This window comes from Orbicella franksi, unplaced genomic scaffold (genome assembly GCF_964199315.1).
Source record: "Orbicella franksi unplaced genomic scaffold, jaOrbFran1.1 SCAFFOLD_32, whole genome shotgun sequence".
Taxonomy (NCBI): Eukaryota; Metazoa; Cnidaria; class Anthozoa; order Scleractinia; family Merulinidae; genus Orbicella; species Orbicella franksi.
The window spans coordinates 147325-165471 of NW_027670378.1; the positions used below are offsets into that span (position 1 = coordinate 147325).

Below are 18147 nucleotides of genomic sequence, written 5' to 3' on the forward strand. Positions count from 1 at the left end.
CCATCTATCGTCTCCCCTCCTTGTACCACGCACGGTGGAATATATACGTTTGTGTGTACACCTGAGTCATCAAGAGCAAAGCCATGTGTTGATTATTGAGAACTTTAAAGCAAATATAAGGACTCAGTCATAGACTCTAACCCTTGAAGCTCAAGTAACCATGAATAATGAATTTCCACCTTAAATCGCTTGAGGAACCATTGTGCACTTTTTTTCGATTCTGAGTAACTAAAAAATGACAACGTACCCAATAGCGGTGTGCGAAGTCTGTTGACCGAGGTTTCTATCGTATGGGTTGCTGGTAAAGTTATTTAGAACTTTGCATGACTCCTGAGTAGGCTGCCAAACAGCTAATATTGTAATCTCTCACAACAGAACGATCTGTTTCCTTCCTATTACAATCCGTTGACGTAATAACTTTGTTTGAAGTGAGTTCTAAAAAAGACGAGAGAATTCGTGGTGAAAACCATCTACGGAAACTAAGCGGATTGTGGTACCAACTTTCCTCTTTAAGCCCAACTAAGTTTTACAAGGGTCGAAAAATAAGACACTTGAAATAAACACCGCGTCCTTGGAAAAAAAATGCAACCGTTGTCCTGTTTATTTATCACATCATTTCTTCTAATCATCAGAAAACATCAAGGCACTTTCAATTGACGTCATTCAAGCTCTCGAGCTTAAGCTCCTCAGTTAATGGCTTATTTAACGGCAAGTTAATATCATGTTTTAAAGTGCCTTTTCTGCATACCGCTTTAACTGTAATTTGAAGAGACTGCGTTTTGAATCACTTTGAACCAACTAAATACACAGATCTAGCTGGCGATTTTCTCGAATACGGCCAGCTACGATATGTCCTTGCTATAAAACGCCCATACCAGTTGGTAATGTTACAGTGAGAGAAATTACAGAGCTTCTAGGCGGTGACGTAACTGGTCATACCTCGAATTCCTCGCGCCAAAGCACATTCGAGTTTGGGCTTTGACAGACAATATCCCTTTGTTTTGAACGTTTAACTCAGTTGTCATGTGTTTTCTATGAACGGAATCAAGAGACGATGTTCTACATCGTCTCTTGACGGAAAACAATAATCAGTACGGCCCCATTTAGTCGTACGTACGTCATGCGTATCTCTGCAGCAGAATTACATGACAAGGGTCAGGGTCGGCGGGTTTATTTTGTAACCACGATTTACTAAAGGGCGGGGTTGGGAAACTTTGTGCATTTAGAAGGAGGGAAATGGGAGAAAATAAAAGTGACAGAAAAAGATTTTGTTGTTAGAGAGGAAAAGTAATTATTAATCTCAAATTAAAGCCTTGAGGACGATATCAATTGAAATCAATATATACAATTGACAAATGATCCTGTTTGTGGATTTATGGCCCAGGCGCTTCGTACTTAAAAACGACGATCCCTAACTTACTGTACCGACCAACAAGACGAGCAAAATAAGATATTATATATATATTTATCTCTACTGAGTGTCTGACTGGTTCGGACAACTTAATTCTCAGGTCACGTGGCACAGCTCAGTTAAATAATTGACGTATAAAGTCAAACGAAAAATGACTCAACTCGGAATCTTTGCTAATCAGTCGTTGCCGTGTTTAACAACAGCAAACAAGAAAATTACACTTTTATAAGCCACGAATATTAAGAAACCATAGCGATCAGTCACAAACAGCAATAAATTTTAGCTGGTTACAGTAAAAATACGCCGCTCTAAACTAACCAATGGCAGTGCGCACGTAGTAACTGAGATATATCAATAAATTGTAGTATATTGTTGTTACGAACCTTTGCTTTCAAGAATACCGGCGCCTGAGGCCTAGACTTTTTCTCGTTGTTAGGGAAAGGAGAATCCTTAAGTCTTTGTCTGGTAGGCTTTAATCCGATCAAAGATTTGAGGGTTTGAATTTTGCCGACGGGCCAGACTTTTTTTCCCGCACTTTCACTTGCGTGAGTGCCAGACGGACGGCAAGCTTGCGTAATTAGTTGTTAGGTCTAATCGTATTATTCAATCTCTCTAAATCAATTAAGGAAGTTTATTTATGGTCTCAATGAACAATACGTTGCTTTAAAACTCAATAAAAACAAAATCAATACTTTGCTTGCGTTAAGGATTATCGCCGGCCCCCGCCAAAGCACTTCTTTCTGACGGCTGTCGTGACGACAGGGGTAAAATGTTTAATTGTTTTGGAATACTGACACAAATCGTTCGTTCTGATGCTGTTTGCTCTAAACAACTCTCAGCTAACTACGTTTATGCGTGCCTACTTAAAATAATAGTAATGCAGCCCAATAAAACGATTTCAGCGTTTAACACTGTCAAAAGTCTGTTCTAGTTTCTGCTCGCAATATACAAAGTGTAATGACCTGTAATGAATCAGTTAACACTAGTTTTAGTCGCTCATTACATACATTTAGTTTTGAATGATGTAGAGCCTATAAGTCCTTAAATGTCAACGAGTACTTGCCCCGCCCTTCAAAGCAAAAGCACGGATTGCCAATATTCATAAAGACCTTACTTACACCAATTCAGGGTTCGTAACTCTTAAAAACAGAACGACACCAGACCAAATAATTAAGAATGCGAGGCTTTATAAACATATTCAGAAGTATACCCTTCATTAAGTTTTATACCGATAAAAGCGTCATCTATTTAGTTATTTCATTCAGTTAACGATTTTACTGAAGAACTGAGGGGTTTGCACGCGAAATATTATTACTCTTGCCGCTGCAGTAATTGATTTGCCATCCGTTATATTTCCCTGTAGCACAAGATCTTTCTTTTTGTAGAAACTGAACAAGAGACAATTCGCTGTAGACGGCACTGCGCTTTGATCTGTTAGAATGAACTGCCGGAAAATGATTACAATAAAATGATGACGCAAGTTGAACTTTGCAGTGCTAGAGGATATTTCTTTTCAAAAGGTTCTCTGAAGTCCTTTATAAGCGATGTTAATGACTAATATTAGTTATCGATGGTTATCTTCGGTCTTTTAATTGCCCGAATTTCTTTACAGTCACTTGCCAAAATAAATTGTGCTTTCCTGTAATGAGGCAGCAACTTTATTTTTAAGTGGCTTTGATGATTTTCATAAAAGTTGCAGAGCATGTATATAAGTACTTTTCTTTGCGTCAAATTAACCGCGAATGTTGAATCGATGTTGACTAGCGCAGGACTTTATTTTTAAGTGGCTTCGATGTTTTTTATTAAAGTTGCAGAACATGTATGTACTACGTATTTTTCTTTGCGTCAAACTAACAACGAATGTTGAATCGATGTCGACTTTGCGCTCAACTTTTCTTTGCGTCAAACTAACAACGAATGTTGAATCGATGTTGGCTAGCGCAGGACTTTATTTTTAAGTGGCTTCGACGTTTTTGATAAAGTTGCAGAGCATGTATGTACAACGTATTTCTCTTTGCGTCAAACTAACAACAAATGTTGAATCGATGTTGACTTCGCGCACAACTTAATTTCTTTTAAAGTGGCTTCGATGTTTTTCATAAAAGTTGCTGAACACGTACATACTGCGTATTTTTCTTTGCGTCAAACTAACAACGAATGTTGAATCGATATGTTGACTACGCGCGCGAGCTTTATCTGCATGCGACAGGTCAAAATGGCTTAACCAATCAAATGCAAAGATTTGCAGTAAACCTATACACGGCCAGTTTATTGAACGTAGCAAAATTTGTTAAGAAATCGGAGAAAACATTGAGCTATAGTTCTTCAAGAGCTCTGACAACATACTATTGATTCAATGTGAAAGACCAGAAAGAGGATCTCAAAACATGTCTCAGATATGTGTTTTTAAACAAACTTTTAACTGTTAATGATATCGATAAACGAACGAAGTACTTGTATATCGGACTGTGAAATGAAACCTCCCCTTGAGAATTGAGCATCTTTACGTGCTCTACTTAAATGACAACACCGGTTTACAAACAGCCAAAGTATTGTTATTCTGGTAACAAAATTGTGTAAGGAATACTTAACATAAAACATACTTCATTTAATACGGTTCGTCGCATCCTCGTGCCTACTGAGCCTTCATTGTGCTCTATCAGCGGTTGCAGGAGGAAATATGTCTTTTTTAAATATAAACTTTAATGCATAATTCGAAGGGAATTTTGTCAATAAACTGTAAACTGCATCGAGTGAATACAAAACTCTTTTCATGAAACAAATCACCACCATGCTGTCCACAAAACTTTGCGTGCTTTATGGCTGCAATGTTGGACCATGTATTTGACAGAGATTTTTGGCACGCTTATACGCATCGCGCAGAATGCCGCGACATATCCGGGACTTAAATGTAGAGTGCGCGCGTGTGACACTCAAGTTTCCACTCGTTCTATGACCGATGTCCATGGAAGTGGATTGAATGTACGCAAAAAGATTGCAATCAGATTTAACGTATCTTGCATTAGTACGGCCATGCGTTGCCATTTGCTCATGAGGATGGCGAGTCTCGATGTAAGTGAATCGCGTGTTCGTGTTAGAATGTCAGGAAGTTGGATAGCGTGACTCACAAGAAAAACTTTTCCCTTCGGATGCGCGGTGGAAGTTTGCGCTGATTCATAGAATTTAATCCCTCTTGTTTTTTGAGTTCAAGGGTTTTTTGAGAGTCCATTCTAGCTTGTTCCTTGGCCTAATACTGTGAGTCACGCTAAGGACTAAAATAAAAAACAAAAAGAGAAAACGTAAACTATGTAAGCCTTAGAATAATTCCCAATATTTATGCCTCATGTTTGCATCAAATCTAAAATACAAATACAAGTTTTCGGCAACGTGAAGTATTCCTTAACTTTTATTTGCCTATATGTGTTTGTTGATGATTAAAATTAAAATCGAGAAATTATTTTCCTTGCATGATATCCGCCCATCAGAACACTACGTCAGATTCCTTCCTTAACCTCGCGTGTCGGGTGTATAAGCGTACCTGGACGTTTGACAACACGCTTATCTGATACCACTTTGGAATCAACGTCATCGGCATCGTGATCAGCGTTCTTGGTATTTCATTTCAATTGTGTTTTGAAGAGGTTTTGATTAATTGCGGTAGCCCGCTATCCATAGACCGATCTTCTAGAGCTTCACAGTACAACACTTCAACGCAACCGAGTGGATCGAAGACACTTGACACAGTGGCGGACCTAAACATCGCCAAAAATAGCAAATTCCGCGGCTCAGCGGATTGTACGACTTAAACCACGCTAGTAGATTTTCAGTTCCAAACTACTACAGAACTCAAACTCCTCATGCCGATTTGAACTGACGAGTTAGCTTCAACTGATAACGTCCTAAACTATCCATTGTGTAGCAAGATTTCTAAAACACATGTCCCAGTCGATAATTTTCTGCTCTCTCTTACTGAACGTTCTTTTCTTCACAATGTATTGGTTTCGTGATGCGCAAGTGATTGTGGATCGGATCACCCTTGAAAAGTTAAGAACCATTTCTGAAGCACGTTGTAAGGTAGCATTAAAGCTAAGTATTTTCCGTCAAGATAAATGGCCTTTTCCAATTTTCTCAAAACGCCGAGCAAAAATGTTCTTCGTAGTTGCGCTGAAGAAAAAATGCTGATTTCAGAATTGTTGGTAATGGTGACATCACATTTCTGTTGTTTACCCGGCGATTTCATATTTGCTTTTATTACTTGAAGTGATGCATACTTATAACCCTTCTCTTAATGGATTTCAATGTACGTGGACGCTTTAAAAAGATCATTTTATTGCCCACAAAAATTCAATTCTGCACGTGAGAAGAAAGTCCGAGAAACACAGGACGCTATGGTAACTCGCTTAATGCAGCTTGTTGCAGATGATATCAGTCTCATATCAGCCCCACTGTTTGATCCAATTTCATATCACTGTTGACATACGCAAATACTGACACACATTAGACCTCTCACTGGTTATCCTTGTAAATATGGGTTGAGTGATTTGTCAATGATCTGTTGCCAAGGAATGCCGCTGTAGTTACGACAAATTTCCATTTGTTGACACGAATAACTTTATCGTACTGACTGGCAAACCTTTGGATTGCGTCTCTGGCCCTTGCACGTGCTTGTATCCGGGATCTGTTGATAACTTCCACAGAGAAAGTTAAGCCGGTGTTATCTTGCACAGTTAAACGTGCTTTTTATTCAGGACCAATATTATCAAGTGCTTGCAAACAGGAAGCCACGAGTTTCGTGACTTTCTCCTAAACACGCGAAGTTTTTTGTTTTCGTTTTTACACGAGGAATTTAAACTATGTTATTCGGTGACGTCAGCTCCTATCTGATCGTATACATAAGCATGAGCAGGTCAGAAACAGTTCATTCATTCGCTCGTTCAGCGAAGCTTCCAGTCGACTCAACCATGTCTGTAATCCTTCAGTGCCCGGAAGCTCTCAAACCCTCTCTATCAGCGATACTAGCTGCATTAACTTACACAATTCTTTGGCCGTTGATCATAGTTCGCATCGCACTGGCCGTGGGCCTCATGCGGATCGCTTCATCGCTTCCTATCATTAAAGACGAGATCAAGAGGTATAATGAAAAGTTCTTGTTGGTGCCATATGAAAACTTCTGGCAGTCGTGGTGTAGCTTGAAAATGTTGCGAGAGGTGGTGAGGATAAACCTGGCCGATTTACACAGAATGGCTCGGCTTGGGTCTCCAGCTCCAAACTGCAAGTTGGCTTCAACGGATGGAAAAGAGTGCAGACTGCTGGACTTGGCCAGAGGAAATCGACCGTTGGTTCTTAACTTCGGCAGTTGTAGCTGACCTCCGTTCTACATCCGTCTCCAGAACGACTTCTCTAAGGTCGTTCGGGAGTTTGCTGATGTGGCAGACTTTCTCGTTGTTTACATAAGCGAGGCACACCCGACGGACGGTTGGAGATGGAATGTAAGTATTGTTATTTTGTATTGAAGAACAGTTTGTGACGTACGATTAATTATACCATGTCAACCTTTTTTAGCCTAAGAATAGCATATTAACAATTATATGTGCACGGAATAAACTATTATTTGTAGTTTTTAGAGAAGTTTTAAAAGTGTACATAGGCGTGGAATTTGATTGTTCAGCACTATTTTTAAATCGTACCATTATACTTGAAATTAAAATCCCGCACTATGGTCGAATTTCTACTATACCCCAATATTTAGTTTTACAATTGGTCAAGTGACTCTTGAAAAGCAGTCGCCTAAAGACTTGCATTTGGTTCTTTTGAGAACACAACGTGCACATAGAAAATCAAAATAATGATGATGATAAAAAATAAATAAATAAATAAAATAAGAAATAAACAAACCAACTGGACAAACCACCGATATCAGCAATTGAGCTCTTGAATAAAGACTCTGCGGTTACTTCGTGTGTATCTGATGCAGTAAGACTATTAACGGTATTGGGTTCAAACTCGATAGTTTATTGAGGAGCTTTAGGATCAAATTTTATGATTGTAATTTCTTTTCAAACATAGTATTAGCAGAATGTCCACAGGCGCAAATTCAAATGAAATCTGGCCTGGTTTCTTTGCTTTCTTAAAGTCAATCAAGTAATTGAACACCAGGGCGGCAATGAAACGCTTTCTAACAAAGAAACAAACAAGCAAACAATAACGATTAGCTCGGATGCCGTGATCATTATTTGCCATTACATTAAAAACATAATCCTTATGACTATAACCACAAAGGGCATTAAACGATTTAATGATTTTGCCTTAATTGTCCAGCTACAGAAGTAGTTGCTATCACGGTTCATATTTTGACGAATCTCCTTACGGCAGAAGGAAAAAAAAGCATCAACTCCTTCTCCCCTTAAAATATTAATGCCGTTATCACTTCAAGAGAAAACTCAAGTGGTTGGATATCGGACGTTTTTCGCTTAATATTTAACGCTATAAATGCATATCCATTGGCTGTAAATGTTTTCCCTTCACGCAGTCCCAAACTGACGCAAAATATGAATTTTCTTTACTCGTCTTCATACAATTCTATGATTGTCAAGCTGGAGAATTTGAACGTTACATGTCAAAATCACACCGGCTTCCAAGCACCGCCACTCGCGGTTTCACTTTCCACGTGAATGGATCCATCGGCATGGATCGCGCTGAGATTATCAGAGAAAAAAATAAGAGTGCTCGAAGACCTGTCGTAGTCACTTATAATTGTAGAGTTTTTTATTTTATTTTATTTCAAAGAAGGCAAACGTTCAAATCAGAGAAAATTGTTTCCAGTATAATGTAGAGCAGATCGATTTCTCAGAAGCACATAGAACTGATGGATATATCGCAATTTTTGAGCCGTCGGAAATGATCCGAAGTAAGCGATCAATATCGTTTTTATCGCACGTTGTATATGTTGTGATGAAAAGTTTGCCGGATTTTCTGTTTATTGCCGTAACAAACTTTGATACCTAACTCTCCTTAGCTTGGACGCACTATACAAGAATGAACAATTAAATTATTGACTGAAAAATTTCACCAAGTAACATTCCCATCACATTTGATGGGAAAACGTCTTTTTAAAAGCTTTATATAAATTCTCGCGTACCGTTCATTCTTTCTTCGCCACAGTTTTGGTTTCGAGTTATGGAGGGGTGTGGTTTCTGAGGCGTTTTTCACTTCATCGCAGATGACCGCAGATTATGGAAAGAGAAAAATATCGGCTTACATATACTATTGGCGGCAAGTTAGTGCAAAGAAAATTTTCGGTATTTAAGTAAATTGTTGGGTGCCTTTCTTAGATGATTACAATCCGTCACCTAAAATGTTTCCCTCAAAAGTGGGTATTGGAACCGCTTGAAAATAAGGTTTAACTCAATGCACATGACCACAAAGATACCTGATTCCACACAACAAAACACACACAAAATTATAAAAAACAAAATCAACAACAACGCAAAAAGAAAATGAAAAACGACCAAATCAGTCATCCAAGATGACTAATGAAGTCCATCAAGATAGTGTTGTTAAAGTTTGGTCTACAGTCGATAGAAACGAGGTTATTTTAAAAGAGGTTTACATGTTTTAAAGGTTGTGGAGTTAAAACAGAGTTTTGATACACCTGCAGCACTATAGGTTTTGAACCGAACCAAAATGATCGGTGAAAAGTGATACAAACAACTTGTTATCGATACCTCCGCGTGCCTCAACAAAAGCCACTATTGGAAAAGTGTTATAAAGGATTATGAGGCGGCTTGTTGTGATCTCTGCGAGACTGTTAACATTTAATTAGTTACATTGATCGAAATAGAAAGTCACATTCAGCCAAAGTTTCTGTTGCAAATTGTTTGCAAATGATCTCTCGAGAGATGTCTTCAGCAACAACTGCTAGAAGCTGCGCTTGCTAAAAATGCATTTGCGATCACGTACCACACGCCACACCTTATAAGCGCGACAATAAAAAAAGGAAGGTCTGGTTTATTCTTGTTTGTATTATGAAGTGGTTTGTTATTATATTTGCTGAACCCAATCTTTTTAATCGCTGCTAATTACAGATTTTGGTCGTTCAAAGCTGATCATTTGGCGGTGAGCCATTTTTCAACAGAGCTCATTTCAGGTGCCAATGTTTACCCCATCCCATGAAGGTATAGCACATGCAAGCCAACTTGAAATTTTACTGAAACCGCCACCTGACTGATATTGCATCATAGCTTAACGTACGTTGTTCAATCAAAACTGGAAACAACCGGCTATGTAAGTTAGCAATGCATCAACCTTTAAAGAAAAGTCACGTTTCAAGCGAGTTTGATGGCTTGTTTTGTTATAAAATTAAAGTGGGAAGGTTTATGGCGATAATACAGGATAACTTTAGATCAAGCACAAGATGTAGTTAATTAAAATTTTGAAATGTCTCTCACATGATGATCTTGTAGACCCGAAGATATTTTAGTCAGTCAGACCCATGCACACTTTTGACACGAAATAAAATGTCCTTACAGATTGAATTGTTGGCAAGGCGTTTGCCTTTTTAAGTGCTCTACTCCGGACATATGATCGAAGACATCAGTACAAACTGTTCAAGTTTTGCGGTCAACAGATAGTGCAAAGCAAAAAGAAAGCAAAACTTAGCTCTTATCTTAAAAGAAGGTTAAAGTTCTCCTCAAGTGTTTGAAACGTGATCAAAATCAAGAAGTTCACCTTTTAATCCTATTTAATCCTCCAACCTCTTCAAACTTGACTTGTTAAAAAATATATACCAAAAAGGAATTCCGGTTATTAAATGGTGCACTATTAAAAAAAATTAACACCACCACCAACAACAACAAAATATCACAAACCTCTTTCATACATGCATTTTTTGCAGCGAAAATGTTACCGTAGTAGGTCTACAAATAATATATATTGAGGACCATTGAGAGTTCAGTTGCAGTTACAGCATATGTGGGCAATCATTTCAAAGACGCAAATCTGGTATTAACGATTATCTACTCAGCGACTGCTAAATCCGGATGTCAGCGAAGATTGCTAAGCCGATGAAATTTCCGGTGGAATTTTACTAATTCAGTTGTGCTGATACAGTACAGAATAAACAGTCTAAAAATATTGCGGAGTGCTGAAAATCGACACACTTTCCATCTTCTGATATAGTTTCCAGCTGTGCGGCTAATTAAAGAAAACTTCAGACTCTAAAATACCCAAGGTATTCAAGTAGTTTTCGAAAAGAGAAAACATTTACCAGATCAAGGTTTTTGTCCCTTCTTAAAAATTTGATGCGAGCATTGGTGCGAAATACAACAATCGTAAGAGAATCCTGTGAAAATGTTTTGTAAATATTACCCTTACTAGCTATTAGAAACTGTGACTGCCTGCAAACGGCTACTGACCACATCTAAGGAATGAGACCTAGGGCTGGGCCGGAATATGCAACCGCATCATGCTTCGGGTTTACGTAACTTTGTTGTCTAGTCTGATATACAATCTTTCTAGACTAGAGATCAAGGTTTAGGGAATTTATTTAAATCCTCATACAAACTTTAAATTTAATGTCATGCTTGCACCGTCTTAAAGATGGTAGAAACGACCGTGAGCTGGCTGAACGTATAAAACCATTTTTGGCATAAACAGATAATAAAACGATGATGTTTTTTTTTTTTGTATGAGTTTATTCTTACGTTTCTTTTGACCAATGTTGCAGAACAACGTCGAAATTGCTCAGCATAAGAGTTTAAAAGACCGCTGCCAAGCTGCAGAAATCTTGAAATCCAGTCAATGTCCGGCTCCAGTCATGGTCGACACGATGGAGAACGAAGCCACCAAAGCTTATGCCGCATTCCCCGAAAGATTGTTCATCGTACAGCAAGGACAAGTAGTGTACGAGGGGGGGACGGGTCCGTACAATTATGATTTGACAGAAGTACGACGGTGGCTGGAAGAATACAGAGATAAACAACAAAAACTTTATTGAGATAACAAGATTGTTTGGTGGACACAATTGTTTACTATGCTATTTATTACTGTTCTTTCAAAAAGAGCTTTGAGCTTGTATATACATATTTAAGAGAAGCGTGTAAAAAGAGGCTTCGCTAAGTTAATATCAGTTGTCAAAAATAACAGATAACACGTGACTCTTTCTTGATCTGGACACGCCAAGAAAGACAATAAGAATATTTTTATAGGATATATTTTTCTACCGATGTCGTTGCTATTTTGTCCAAAGTTAACGTGTGAACAATGACAGCTTTAGATACAAACCTCACTCGAAGGGTTCTTTAGCTTGAAGCATATACACTGTTAACAGAGGAAAAGAAATGAAATGATTTGTTTGCAAAATAAACCTGTGAAAATTGGTTTTCTTTAATTGTTACTGTTGTTGTACAATACAATGGTGGATGCGTTTTGTAATGTGCTCGTCCACTCCTTCAGTACGTCTTGTTTCTCGTTAGTTCTTTCTCGTTGTCTTAGAACTAATTTTAAAGTTTAAGCTTTGGCAAATCCAGGACAAACATTAAACCAAAAAACTAAGAAGAAATCATACCAAAAGCTCAAACTAATGGAACACAATTTCTATTCTTACATGGGCAAATGAAAAATGATCCGGCAGACAAATAGAACATTTACAAATACAGCCTTTATTGAAGGATTGTTCTGCACTGATATTCATCCATTCCAGGTCTTTCTCGTCCCAGGCCTGTCCCTCTTAGTGGACGCGAGGGGCTTTAGAAAGAGTGAAAGGTGTCTCTGGACCATGGAGACTTGTATTTAGGACTGGATTCTTGGACCAAGATTTCCCTAATTCAATGCTGTACACCTTACCCGAAAATATCAACTGGTTGATCTCCACCAGAACGATTCGATAACAGCAGTTACAGACCCTTTGGAAGCTTAAAATTTCTTGCGGTGAGAATTCTCAGATAACGGAGACATTCTCCTCTGGTCAGCTCGAAACAATTCTAAGATGACTAAACGGACTTTATTCAGTAGGTGAACGTGAGCGAATAATCTAATTAATTGTCTTAGTAGAATTCTAAATAAATTTCCCTATATGAAGAGCTTCCAATCATTTCCCAACGTTATATTAAACTGCATGCTTTAGCAAAGTCCCGTGGATTGTGCAAGCGCGCTAATCGGTTCATCGAAAAATTGTGAGGTTTTAAAGTCGCATAATAGTCATTTTCCTTTCTTTCGTTAGCTTGAGAATTTAACTATCCAGTAATACTTCTAAATCTTTGTCGAAACATTAAAGAAACTAGAAAACGTTGCCAGTTTGTGGACGACCTCCAGCCACTGCACTCTAAATGACTGATAGTATACGAGTAGCTCAGCCAATAAAATTGGAGCCTTTGCATTAGTACACTAGTAGAATTCTACTAAAGTTCGATGGAAACACAAAAACTAGCCCGAGCCGTTGACGTAATGATGGCGTGAGCAAAGAGAATTTACATTTTGTTGATCAGAGTAAACAAGTTGTATTCTTTTCTCCGTCGCAGAGTTTTCTAAAAGGAATAGAAAACATGTTCTCCGTGTTTTTATCGATCGAGTCATAGAAACACTCGTGGAAGTTTGGGAGAACTCGAAAAAGCTGTGGAAACACTCGCCTGTCGTGCTCGTTTCTGATTTTGCGGGTTGACTACACTTTAGTTAGGAGAAAGGAGAAACGAGAAACGACTTGTTCAGCTTTGTTGTCAACCGCTGTTTCTCGACCACCGTGCGCGTATCATGACATCCTTTTCCGTAAAGGTTATCGGTCTTCCTTACAAAAATAAATAAAGGATTCACTTCGTGTTCCGAGAACTGATAACAAAATGATACATTTATCTCTGTAAATATAAAGCTTAAATTTCTAACCTTGCACAAGGTCTACACAAGAATAATCCGCCGGAGTCGAACCTAATAAGGGATTTTTGTTTGTTTAGAAGAATGGTGGAACGCTACCCGACTTCATTCAACCTTCTTCTACCTGTGAAGGGCGACTTCATCAGCGTTTGCTTGCGCGCTTATTTTGAGAGACGGCTGTTATAACACAATTTTGGTTAACCTATGCTATAAAGTTAAAAACTGCAGCCTCTGCAATTTTTAAATTGCAGAAGCTTCACATTTTTGTGTATTTCTTTGAAGTTTATTGAACAGAGTGTAAAGCAAACCGCGCGGCATTTGGTGATATCTTCGATCTGCATCTCTTTCTTCAGATCTTTTGCGCCATCACGACCCCTTGTTTTTGCATTGTCACTTCTATTAACTTATCTTAATTCTTCTATAGTTACATTTATTTACCTTCAAACAATTGATTCATTGTTACACAAACTTTGGTCTGGCCGAACCATGAAATTTCTTCTTAATCTTACCTAGACCAAACGCTTGTACAAGTCGGCTGCCTTTCTAGGCATTTCAAACGTACGATGAAGCAATGAAATGAACGGGAAACTAGGAATAATTCTGAAATGCGGTCGCGTTTCTTAATTTCCTCACGGCACTTTTGAAACTGCATCACTTGTGAAGGTTGACCTGCGACCAAGCTAGGGGTTCCTGTCTAAAGGACGTTTCTAGTTTCTCTTTATTTTAGGGTGGTTAGGTCCCTCAGGAAAACAAACATTTTTGCTGTACTATAAACCTTTATTCAAAGGCTGGGGGGGGGGGGAGGGGGGGGGCGAGGGCGCGGTGGGTGTACTTCCAGAAAAATTCACTGGGGGTGAGCGGCCCGCTTCCCAAACCCCTTACCCTATTTATGATTAAAATCTGAGATTTTCCCTACCCTATTTTTGACCTGACAGAAAAATTGGATTCCCTCAATTTCTGACCGTTGACGCGTACACAACTACCCTAAACATAGTTTATGAAGGGCTTTTGTCGATGTTGTTATCGATAAAGATATAAAAGTAGCTTCTTTTAAAAAAACATACCCAATTCAAGACCAAAGTGCAAAAACTATTTATGACCAAAGTGGCCAACATCTTTGATTGGGGCCGCAAATACCTATATGGCTCATATAGGGGAGAACCCCCCGGATTCAAAGGTCGTATCTGTCAGTGGCGTTGACGTGCAAATAACGATCAACTGACGTGTTCTTTGATTGAACTGTGTTTACTGAACAATTCTTTGCCCTTTCAGTTCTTTGTCCGGTCAGTTCTTTGTCCAATTATCAACCTTTAGTAAACATATTTATTCCCTCTATTTTTGGGTCTTCGGACCGACCGAAGAAAGAAAAATTTGCTCTAGTGCGACCTATGCCTAACTCACAGAAAATGCCTTTAACATGGTCTTGCCTCAGGCGACATATAGGATACTTGAATGGGCGATATTGATGCCACGCTGCTTTGAATGAGCTCATTAGACTACTCAGAATCTCTTGGGTTTTAACACTTTTGTTTAAACAACTTAATTGACTCAAACGATTAGCTAAACTTAATGACAAGGAAAGTTTAGTCCTTTAGGCACTTACTGAGCTTTCTTATTGTCAATGATATAAACCCACATTCATCAGGGCGCCAGAAGTCGAAATTCCTGACGTGCAGATTGACCTCCTCAAGAGATAGTCTTTTGTAAAAAAAAATTGGACGCAATAATCTTCGCGTTGTTTTCGTTTAAGATGTTTCTCATTAACCAAGCTGACCCCATCTATTAAGATTGGCTTCAATTTGCATCGCGGTCTTTCATCAAGGAAAAAAAAACAAATAAACAGTGAAGTGTATTATTGGGTAGTGTAACGGTTCTTGCTCTATAATTTATCACGCTCTCTTGGCCTTGAGACCCCTCTCAAAGCCAACGCCTCACATTAACAGCAGGAAAATGTCAAAGATGGGCCCTCAGGCGGTACAGCAGATGCGAAAATTGCGTTTTGCAACCTTCAAAACTAGGCTAGGTGTTACTTTTTTACTATCGCAAACTTTTGTTGAATCATACTCTTCGTTTGTTGATAGTTGAAAGAACTGTCTTCAACTCAGAGAAAGCAAACAATAATATTTCGTGACTCCCACGATATGGCACAAACATCCACCTCAACAATTGATTGCAAACATCCTAGCAATGTTGATTGTCTAATTCTTCTTTTTATCAATGGGGTCATTTGTAACAGGTTTATCTATCGTAGCCGCATTTGATTTTGCCATCGGTGCCGTTAACATGTTGGCGGAGCTGAGTCGCCAAGTAGTGCTGGGCATAACAGCTTTGAAATACACCATTCTGGTTGGATTGCTGAGAATCGCTTCATCTATTCCTTACGTGAAAGAACGCATCCAAAAGTCCGAGGAACGGTACCTTCTAGTTCCATACCAGAATTTCTGGGATGACTACGGCAGTAACAAGATGCTGGCAGCTGTCTTAAAGATAGTATTAGGCGATATAAAGAAGACGGCTCGACTTGGTACTCCTGCTCCAAACTGCAAGCTAGTTTCGACTGACGGCAAAGAGTACAGACTGCTGGATTTCGCTAGAGGTAGCCGGCCATTGGTTGTCAACTTCGGCAGCTATAGCTGACCTCCATTTTTCATCAATCTCATGAATAACTTCACCAAGGTTGTTCGAGATTTTGAAGATGTGGCAGATTTTGTAATTGTCTACATCTGTGAAGCTCACCCAACTGATGAATGGCGGTGGAATGTGAGTGATTTTTGTTTTCGTGCCTTAGTTGGCAACAAATGTATGCATCAGTGCCATATGCTGGTTCATATCTACCCTATACCTGTCAAAATAATTTAAAACCAGTAACTCACTAACCATTCGAACTGCGCTCCACTAAGAGAGAGAAACGAAGAAAATGAAACCAAAGAAAAACATTGTGCAGGGAACAAAATTGAAAGTTTGAACTCCTAATTACAAATTCTAATTTTGACACGAGGAAAAATGTTTGCTCCTATTGATTGATTTGCACTTTGGGATTTTAATGCAAAACGAGCGCCTGGATAATTGTTTTACTTTATAGATTATCGCATCCGTTCGTGCTAAATATTAGAAATATGCATATTTGATATAAGGGTTATAAATTGCCACAATAACAATAATAATCTTACCGAAATTGATCGCTTTCAACAGAAAATCAGGAATTATCAGAAATCTTTTGTTGATGACATCCAACATGGCGGCGATGACGTAATAAGAAAACTGATGCAACAAAAATATCAGATATTACAATAATGTGCGCGGACTCTGACCGGCAGACTGGTGAATGCTTTTCTTTCTTTTGCTTCTTCTACAGAACAATATTGAAATTCCACAGCATAAGAGTTTAAAGGACCGCTGTGAAGCTGCAGAGAAGTTGAAACAATCCAGTGGCTGTCCTGTTCCAATCATGGTGGACACGTGGAATAACGAGGCCACAGAAGCTTATGGTGCGTACCCCGAGAGACTGTTCATTATACAACACGGAGAAATCATGTACGAGGGGGGAACGGGTCCGTACAACTACGTTTTGCCAGAGGTGCAAGACTGGCTGGAGGAGTACAAAGCAAAACAATAAAACGACGCAGTTTCACTGGCTGGTTATCCAGCGCACTAGAGGTCCATAGTGGACAGCTTTCATTTAATGTTATCCAGAAAAACTTACGGATATTTGTTCTATTTTTCTTTTTTACATTAGCCTGGCCTTTGTGAGCTACTTTTTTTTCTTACCAATTTTTGTCTGCATGTCTAGCATGACAGCTAGAGAGGTAAAACCGCTAAAATGGCTGGTCTCTCCTGCTCGAAGATTGATATGCTGACTTCATGGTGAAGAAGGGAGGATTAAACCAAAGGTGACGGAACAAAACCGCCAGGAGAGAAAATGATTGTGTTAAACATAGGCTAGACCCTTAATGTAAAGTTAATTCAATCATGTTAAATTGGTTTGAAAATATATTTTTTATATATATAAATGAATACGTGTAAGAAAGATCTTATGCACCACTTGAGCGAAGACATAATTGACTGTAAAGAATGTTCTCGATTCTTAAAAAAAAACTGTACTGCTTAATTGAATCGCCTTATTTACAGATGCTTTTCATTTAGGAACTCAGTCCAATACAGAGGGTCCCCAGTAGGTTTGGCGGGATGCGGGATTTGGCTTTTTTTCGCCGTGATATTCGGGATTTGAGCTGAAAACAGGGGCGGGAAGCGGGAATTACAATTACGAGTGGGAGCGGAATTTCGTGTTTTTATAGGGTTGGGATGCGGGATTCGCAAGGGGAACAGAGCGGGATGCGGGATTTCAATTCTTACGTGGTCTCATAAATTGACCAGCGCAAAAGCCGCAAGTTGGGCAGAAATGAACCTTTTGTGCGTACAGCTGTGTCAGGTTTCAAGTAATGAGTAGCAACGGCTCTGTAACCTGTCAGGTTCGGTCAAACGCATCCATTATCGCTTGACTAAGTTAGTATCATGAGACTGTATGAAGTCTTTGAGTCCTATTGCGATCCTCTGACATCAGTGACATCTATCTATCTCCCACATGTTCGACGCTTGCAAATGTAATCTTGACCTCCTCCCCCCCCCCCCCCCCCCCCGCACCGCCCCCCGTTCCTTTCTAGTTTCTCTAGTCTTTCGACCTTTTCTAGAGCGCTTGTCTTGGCCAGGATGGCCACATTGGATGGCGGTGATAGTGATTTACCGAACGAAGTATGAGACATTATAAATTGTTTCGCCATGTATGTGCGAGCGGGAATGCCTTCATTCGGAAAGAAAAGTTCTGAGCCCAGATTTCAAGGAAAGTGAAGATCCTGAAAGCTTTCAAAGAAACTGTC

At 39.1% G+C, this 18147-nt stretch overlaps 2 pseudogenes across 2 annotated transcripts; both read left to right on the forward strand.

Moving 5' to 3' along the window:
- The first annotated feature begins 5517 nt into the window (after positions 1-5517).
- LOC145471170 (type I iodothyronine deiodinase-like) lies at positions 5518-12842 on the forward strand (annotated as a pseudogene). Its single transcript, XR_014042748.1, has 2 exons — positions 5518-6900; positions 11136-12842. The product of XR_014042748.1 is annotated as a type I iodothyronine deiodinase-like (transcript).
- A 2093-nt stretch (positions 12843-14935) lies between these two features.
- LOC145471168 (type I iodothyronine deiodinase-like) lies at positions 14936-17890 on the forward strand (annotated as a pseudogene). Its single transcript, XR_014042747.1, has 2 exons — positions 14936-16033; positions 16629-17890. The product of XR_014042747.1 is annotated as a type I iodothyronine deiodinase-like (transcript).
- The last annotated feature ends 257 nt before the right edge of the window (positions 17891-18147 follow it).